The sequence below is a fragment of the Mus caroli genome, chromosome 5 (assembly GCF_900094665.2).
Source record: "Mus caroli chromosome 5, CAROLI_EIJ_v1.1, whole genome shotgun sequence".
In the NCBI taxonomy this organism is placed as follows: Eukaryota; Metazoa; Chordata; class Mammalia; order Rodentia; family Muridae; genus Mus; species Mus caroli.
The window spans coordinates 80,712,752-80,720,617 of record NC_034574.1 but is presented as its reverse complement, the minus strand read 5'-3'; the positions used below and the strand labels follow the sequence as shown (position 1 = coordinate 80,720,617).

Here is a 7,866-nt window from a genome sequence, read left to right as displayed (position 1 = left end):
TCATTTTTTCACAGTATTTTTTAACCATTATACTGAAACACAGAGGAAATTTGATCAATCATGAGTGATGCAAAAGCAACTTGATGGAATCCTGAAAAAAAACAGGAAAACAGTTATCTCTAAGCTTATAATGCTATGGATATTTGTCTTATTCATCAATATTATGTTGATTAGTCTGGATAATATAATATTTCATTTATTTTCTGCTTCAAAAGTCAGTAAGGTCATAGAGTATTCATGTACTGTGAGACAGGAATGAAATGTAAACCCAGACTTTACCACCTGTGTTCCAATGTCACTAATCAGGAACAAGGAGATCCTCTTAGGCAATTAAAGTTAAGAACATTTTAAACTTCAGAACTACAGTTCCACCTATGTATGAATCAAACCGTGGTCTTTATAAATTATACAGTAGCTTTTATAAGAGAAAAATCACTAAATTGAGTGGTTTGCTATGAGTGTGGTATTAACCTGGTGGATTAAGTTTACCTAATTGCCTGAACTTAGAGTATTGCATGCATGGCTACTGTGCCACCTGTGTGTCAATAGGTGGCAGAGAGGAGAGAGGCTATGTCTAAGTTCAGTGTTCTGACCTGAACACTGCTAGAAGCTTAACACTCCCTGAAGAAAGCAAGGATAAGATGACCATAAGTTTACCAGACTGGAACCAGGGGGCCAGACTAGGAGCTACCTTGGATGACCACTAGTTGGGCACAGCGCTGGCCAGATGGGATTCCAGGGTGGGGATCTAGCAGGAAACTAGGCAAACTCTGTCTGTAGCAAATCAGAGACTAGAACCTCACTCAAAGACCACAGAATCTTGTCAGGAGTGAGCCCAAATCAGACAACCCGATACGGGGCCATCTTGTTGAAGATGAACAACAGTCTGGTCCCATGGACCTGGACAGGGAGCTATCTTTAGATGACTTTCAGGCACTGCACAGGCTTACTGGAGGGTCATGACTGAGGTGAGCCCTGCCCAATTCCATAATGCATGGGATGGTTATGACACTCAAGAGATCTTGGGAACGACTTAGAGGAGCAAGTATGTGGTAGAGAAATGGAAAAGAAGGAGAAACAGAAGAACATGGGCACAATGAAGAGAGACAGAACTGGAGACTCAAGTGTAGTGAGAATTAGCTTGATGTAAGTAGCTGAAGATGCCACGTGTAACCATAGTGGGGATTCTTGTGTGAGAGCTAGTCCAGCCTCTTGTCCACTGTGTGGTTGTGAGGATGAGGGAGAGATGCCCTGCCCTCCTCCCTAGTCTCTTGTCATCTGTATCAGGTGGGAGACCTGTCCCTCAGGTCATAAGAGTGGAAGAACTGGCCCTGTTCCTTACTGGATGCAACATTCAGCCTCTGTACCTCTTCTGTGCAATACAGTAGAGCTGGCCCTGATGGCATGGGTGTGAATGAGGTGGCCTTGAGGGCTTAGAGGAAGGAGGCAGGGTGTGATCTTTGCTTACAGCTACATTGGATGAGCCATCTGGGGAGTGGTGGGAGAGCTCATGGTGTGGGTGTAGTAAATCAGGCAGGCTGACCAACCCAGATAACTCTCAGGACCAAATGCGAGGCTTTGAGCTGGCTCAGCCCAACATCTAATCCATTGATGAACTGCTAGAGTGGTTGAGTAGGCTGATCCTACAGATACAAAACTACAGGATACCTATGACACAGGGCACAACAGGATATCTGAGAGGAGTCCCATTAAGGTTCCAGTATTGATATGTAGCAGAAGCCAGAGGGCTCCTACCAGGTTAAGGACTCATTGCAATGAGCACTTGTAAGCAAAGAAGTATGGACAAACTGTATTCTTTGAGATATACCATAACACACTACAACTTAAACAATGAGATTTTTTTTCCCTCTATTAGAGGGCATTGCAAGGATAGAAGTTAGATAGAGGATAAAGGGGAGAAGAGTTTGATAGTGGTGCATGATGTAAATTCACAAAGAACCAATGAAAAGTTTTTTTAAAAACAGCACACCTCATTAATACTTAAGCCAGTTTTGCTCCTCCCTGTTTATGTGCCAGACCTTCTGCTTCTCATGAAAATAAGAAATTGCTATTCCTTTAGACAAAAATACAGGAAGGTTATTTATTCAGCTAAAATGCATGATTTTCCTGTTCAAATATAAACTACTTAAGATGGTTGAATTAGCAAAATAGTCAGGCTGTTATTGAAGACTTATAAAGTCTTTTATGTATTTTGGAAAAAGAATCAAATAAGACATCATTGCATTTTAGTCACTACATAGGCTTGACACTAAAATTCTTGATTGCTTTTCATGGGAAAAGGACATAATAAAAGATTCTATTGTATTTTACACAGATAGCATGAAAAATAAAAATAAGTATCATAGTCAGAAATGGGAACTTCAAGTGTATTGCTTTATTTGTTAAATGGATTTCAGTGAAGTAGAACCATCATTGATATCAGGTTTAAAAGTCTGAAGTTCTGGTAGAATTGTGTCCAATTTTCTGAGGAACCACCAAACTGATTTCCAGATGGTTGTACCAGCTTGCAGTCCCACCATCAGTGGAGGAGTGTTCCTCTTTTTCCACATCCTCATCAGCATCTGCTGTCACTTGAGTTTTTGATCTTAGCCATTCTGAGTGGTGTGAGGTGGAATCTCAGGTTTGTTTTGATTTAAACATTTTTTGCAGGTGCTTCTTAGCCATTCAGTATTCCTCAGTTGAGAATTCTTTGTTTACCACTGTACCCCATTTTTTAACATGGTTGTTTGGTTTTTTTGAGTCCAGCTTCTTGAGTTCTTTATATACATTGGATATTAGCCCCCTATCAGATTTAGGATTGGTAAAGATCTTTTCCCAATCTGTTGGTTTCCTTTTGGTCTTATTGACAGTGTCCTTTGACTTAAGCAATTTTATAAGGTCCCATGTGTCTATTCTTGATCTTACAGCACTAGGTATTAGTGTTCTGTTCGGGGAACTTTCCCCTGTGCCTATATCTTTGAGTTTCTTCCCTACTTTCTCTTCTGTAAGTTTCAGTCTCTGTTTTTATGTGGAGTTCTTTGATCCACTTAGACTTGAGATTTGTACAAGGAGATAAGAATGGATCAATTCTAATTCTTCTACATGATAACAGCCAGTTGTGCCACCACCATTTGTTGAAAATGCTTTCTTCTTTCCACTGGATGGTTTTAGTTCCTTTGTCAAAGATGAAGTGACCATAGGTGTGTGGGTTCATTTCTGTGTCTTCAATTCTGTTCCATTGATCTTCCTGTCTGCTGCTGTACCAGTACCATGCAGTTTTTATCAAAATTACTCTGTAGTAAAACTTGAGGTTGGGGATGGTGATTCCAGCAGAGGTTCTTTTATTGCTGAGAATAGTTTTTGCTATCCTAGGATTTTTGTTTTTCAGGATGAATTTTCAAATTGCCATTTTTAATTCTGTGAACAATTGAGTTGGAATTTTTATGGGGATTGCATTGAATCTGTATATTGGTTTCCACAAGATAGCCATTTTTACTATATTAATCCTGCCAATGCATGAACATGGGAGATCTTTCCATCTTCTGAGATCTTTTTTGATTTCTTTCTTCAGAGACTTGAAGTTCTTATCATACAGATCTTTCGCTTCCTTAGAGTCACACCAAGGTATTGTATATTATTTGTGACTATTGTGAAGGGTGTTGTTTTCCTAATTTATCTCTCAGCCTGTTTATCCTTTGTGTAGAGAAAGCTCCTACCAGAAGATCCAGCAATACCACCCCTGGGTATATACCCAGAAGATGCTCCTACATGCAATAAGGATACATGTTCCACTATGTTTATATTAGCCTTATTTATAATAGCCAGGAGCTGGAAAGAGCCCAGATGTCCCTCAACAGAGGAATGGATACAGAAAATGTGGTACATTTACACAATGGAGTACTACTCAGCTATTAAAAACAATGAATTTATGAAATTCTTAGATAAATGGATCGATCTGGAGGATATCATCTTAAGTGAGGTAACCCAATCACAAAAGAACACACATGATATGCACTCATTGATAAGTGGATATTAGCCCAGAAGCTCAGAATCCTTCTTAGAAAGGGGAGCAAAATACCTATGGAAGGAGTTACAGAGACAAAGTTCAGAGCAGAGACTGAATGAATAACCATCCAGAGAGTGCCCCACTTTCGGATCCATCCCATAAATAACCGCCAAACCCAGACACTATTTCAGATGCCAACAAGAGCTTGCTGACAGGAGCCTGATAAAGCTGTCTCCTGAGAGGCTCTGCCTGTGTCTGGCAAATACAGAAGTGGATGCTCATAATCATTCATTGGACAGAGCACAAGATCCCCAAATGAAGGAGCTAGAGAAAGTACCCAAGGAACTGAAGGGGTCTGAAGCCCTGTAGGAGAAACACCAATATGAACTAATCAGTACCCCCAGAGCTCCTTGGAACTAAACCACCAATCAAAGAAAACACATGGTGGAACTTGTGGCTCTTGCTGTATATGTTGCAAAGGATGGTGTAGTCTCTCATCAATGGAAGGAAAGGCCCTAGGTCCTGTGAAGGTTCTATGCCCCAGTATAGGGGAAAGCCAGGATGGGAATGGGCATGGATGGGTTAGGGAGTAGAGGGAGGGGGAAGGGGATAGGGGACTTTTGGAGGAGAAACTAGGAAAGGGGATAACATTTGAAATGTAAATAAAGAAAATATCTAATAAAAATATTAAAAGATATATAGAAAAAATTTTTGAAGATGAAGAAGTTTAACCTTGTTGTGGATAGTCCTGGTGCTGTTTGAATTTTGATGCTAATTCAGCTTCCCCCAGAGGAGCTGCCTGAAATGAATAATGTTCAGGACATGTCTTGTAAGCCTTCCAATGAATAAAGAAACAAATCACTTGGCAGGTAGGCCGGACTTCCAGGTTGAAGAGAGAAAGAGAAGAGGCAGGAGAGAGATATAGGCTTTTGGACCTGGACAGCAGGAGGACAAGATGTAGCTACTAACGGCCCCCATTTACATGACAAATTGCTAGAGTTCATCACCAGAGGATTTAGATTTAATATGGCTTACAAGATTAGGATTCTAGTTGTTGTGCCTAGCGACTGAGTTAACATTGATTCTGAACTAAGTTTGTGTGGTGTTTTCCTTCACAAGCAAGCACGAATGGGTTCCAAATAGAAAGATACGTCTGCAATGCATGGATTTGCCAGAAGCACACCTCAAGAGACAGTGAGAATTTTGAAGCATGGGGCTGGCATGGTAGTGACCCACCAGTGGGAACTTAGCAAGCTGGGTGAAGAGATTTTGGAGCTGTGAGTCAGAGAGTCTTCACAAGATGAAAACAGGCTGGCCATGCCTGCCAGTCCCTGCCGGTGTACCTTGAACAGCAATTTTTAATATTTCCTGAAAGCAAATATCATAAGGAAAAGAGAACACACGAATAGAGACCTTTCTTTATTCTAAATAATTGCTTTGATTATTCACTTGAAATACAATGCCAAATAATATGTGAATGTAGAGATGACACATTCAAACTGGGCTGAGTCAAATCTGAATGAAAAGAAAATGATGGTTTACAATATAAACATGTTATAATAATAACTTTAATATAGTATAGTAACAAAATTTTATATATAGATAGTTTACTAAAACCCAGCATGCATTAAATATCACACGGAGCAGAAGAATATTAAATAAACAAAATCAATGTTTACTATTATCTATGTTCTACAACTGAAGTTTCATTAAGTCTGTCAACCAGCTACTTCATTTTATCATAAGTGAACCTATCCATCACCTTAATGTTCATTGCATTCCAATTCGTAATAGTTTTAAAGCATCTTAATCTTAAACTTAATAACTAAATGTTTGTTTTCCAATTCTTCCACTTTATCAATCATAGTCTGAAATCAACTGGTATTAATTGGACAACGCATTTACAACAACTTAAAACTATTTTGCTTTTTAGCTTTAAACAGTAAGACATTCCTTTAATATCTGACTTGATCTGACTTTGTTCAACATGAATATTCCCATTTCTCAGAATTTGTAATGCTTTAAGCTGCTCCTAAATAGATGAATTGACATTCAAAAAAAAAAGAAAGAAAGAAACAAAGAAAGAAAAGAAAAAAGAAAGAAAAAGACAGAAAAAAAACCAAAAAGTTATTTTATATTTATACATCTTCAGGTTAGAAATATGTTATTGGTTTTGACCTAAGTCTTACTGGTTTCAACCAAAATTTCTCATTGGTATTGCCTAAGCTATGACTTTTATAACACATCTTCTATGAGTCACATGGGAATGCTCTTGACAAAGTGATTCTAAGTGGTAAGTGTGCATGTTATTTCCTTCACTCTGTCATCTTCCAACAAGTCACCAGATGAGCATATGTAGCTCTATCAAGAATATATTTAAGAAAGGAGAATTTTATATAATACCTAGGAAATTTTCATTTTCCACACTTCCTGTGCTCATAAGTTCATGATTATTCACAATACTCATGGTGGCATTTATGCCCTATAATTTTCAAGAGTCTCTTTACCTGTACATTAGCTACTGCATTATCATAAACAGTTTGTGTATGGATAATTAAACCAATGATACTGAACTTAGAAACAATTTGAGTACTAATTGACAGGCCAGAATAGAAATCCAGACAGTATTTTAACTGGGATAGAGAATGTCTTTCTCTTATCAGAATTTATAGGAATAAATACTGAACAGGAATAATGTATTGATTTCTCAATCTGAGCTTTAGCCATGTTACTAGCTCCTTTCTGTTTTACACTAATAACACTGATAATTTCATTATTTGAGAATTTCATACATGAATATAATGTCTTTTGATCAAATCTGTCCCCTTTTATCTCCTTCAATTCCTTTCTTATGTCCCCTAGAACTTTCTGTAAACATAACTTTTATACATCTGATGTAAATGTCTTATTGGAGGTTTACTGCTGAATAAACTCACCCTTTCTAGTTCTTTTTGAACTGTGGTTGGCTAGTTCAACTTAGCTGTTCTGGTTAAAACTCCTCTTCAAGCTGACTAATTCAATCTTACTTCTCTCAGCTACTCACTGTATTGCTCTGCTTGGCCTCAAACTAACTCTGGAAATTTGTTCTAATTTTCTGCCTAACTTCTTATTCTCTGGCATCAACTGCCTCTGCTGACCTGCACTGCACTGCATGGACTCAGTTAAGGAATTTAACTCCCCTGCACGGCACTTCACTGCACTAACTCCCAACTGTCTGAGCTAAACTGACAGAACAGACTCACTTTGACCTCCAGTTTCTTCTTGAACTGCTCTTAAATGGCCTCACTTTCCTGTCTGTTCTTATAAGAGTTGGGTATATCCTATCTCTGATTCCTTTTGTCAACTCTTTTTCTGATTTAACACTTTGTCTGCCCCTCAATTAGATGCCACTTTCAAACATGGCTACTTCCTTCTACAAATTATCTTTGCCTATTTGTTTGGGATTATAGGTATGTACTAAGGACATGCCTATATTCCAGCCAGAGAAGCCATGTTGCATTCGTGGGTTTTTGTTTGTTTGTTTGTTTGTTTGGTTGGTTGGTTTGGTTTGGTTTGGCTTTTGTTTTTGGGTTTTTTTTTTTTTTTTTTTTTTTGCCACTGAGTTTGTTCACTTAACTCTGAATATATGTGCAAGGATATAGGAACGTCTCTTGGAATATGGAGTCTCCCAGCTGCCACATCACTGAATAAAACTAACTTAACTGCCAGCAATCAATCACAATTCCTACTCAGCTAGGAGTGGTCCTTAAAGAACTGATATTCTAATGATAACTGTATTTCAACTCACCTTACTTACCTCTTTATGATGTTCCACAGTTAGCACTACACAGCCTATAGATATAATTCTATTTCTCCTGGGA

At 38.4% G+C, this 7,866-nt stretch overlaps 1 pseudogene; it reads left to right on the top strand.

Moving 5' to 3' along the window:
- The first annotated feature begins 496 nt into the window (after window positions 1-496).
- On the top strand, window positions 497-619 carry LOC115031221 (annotated as a pseudogene).
- The last annotated feature ends 7,247 nt before the right edge of the window (window positions 620-7,866 follow it).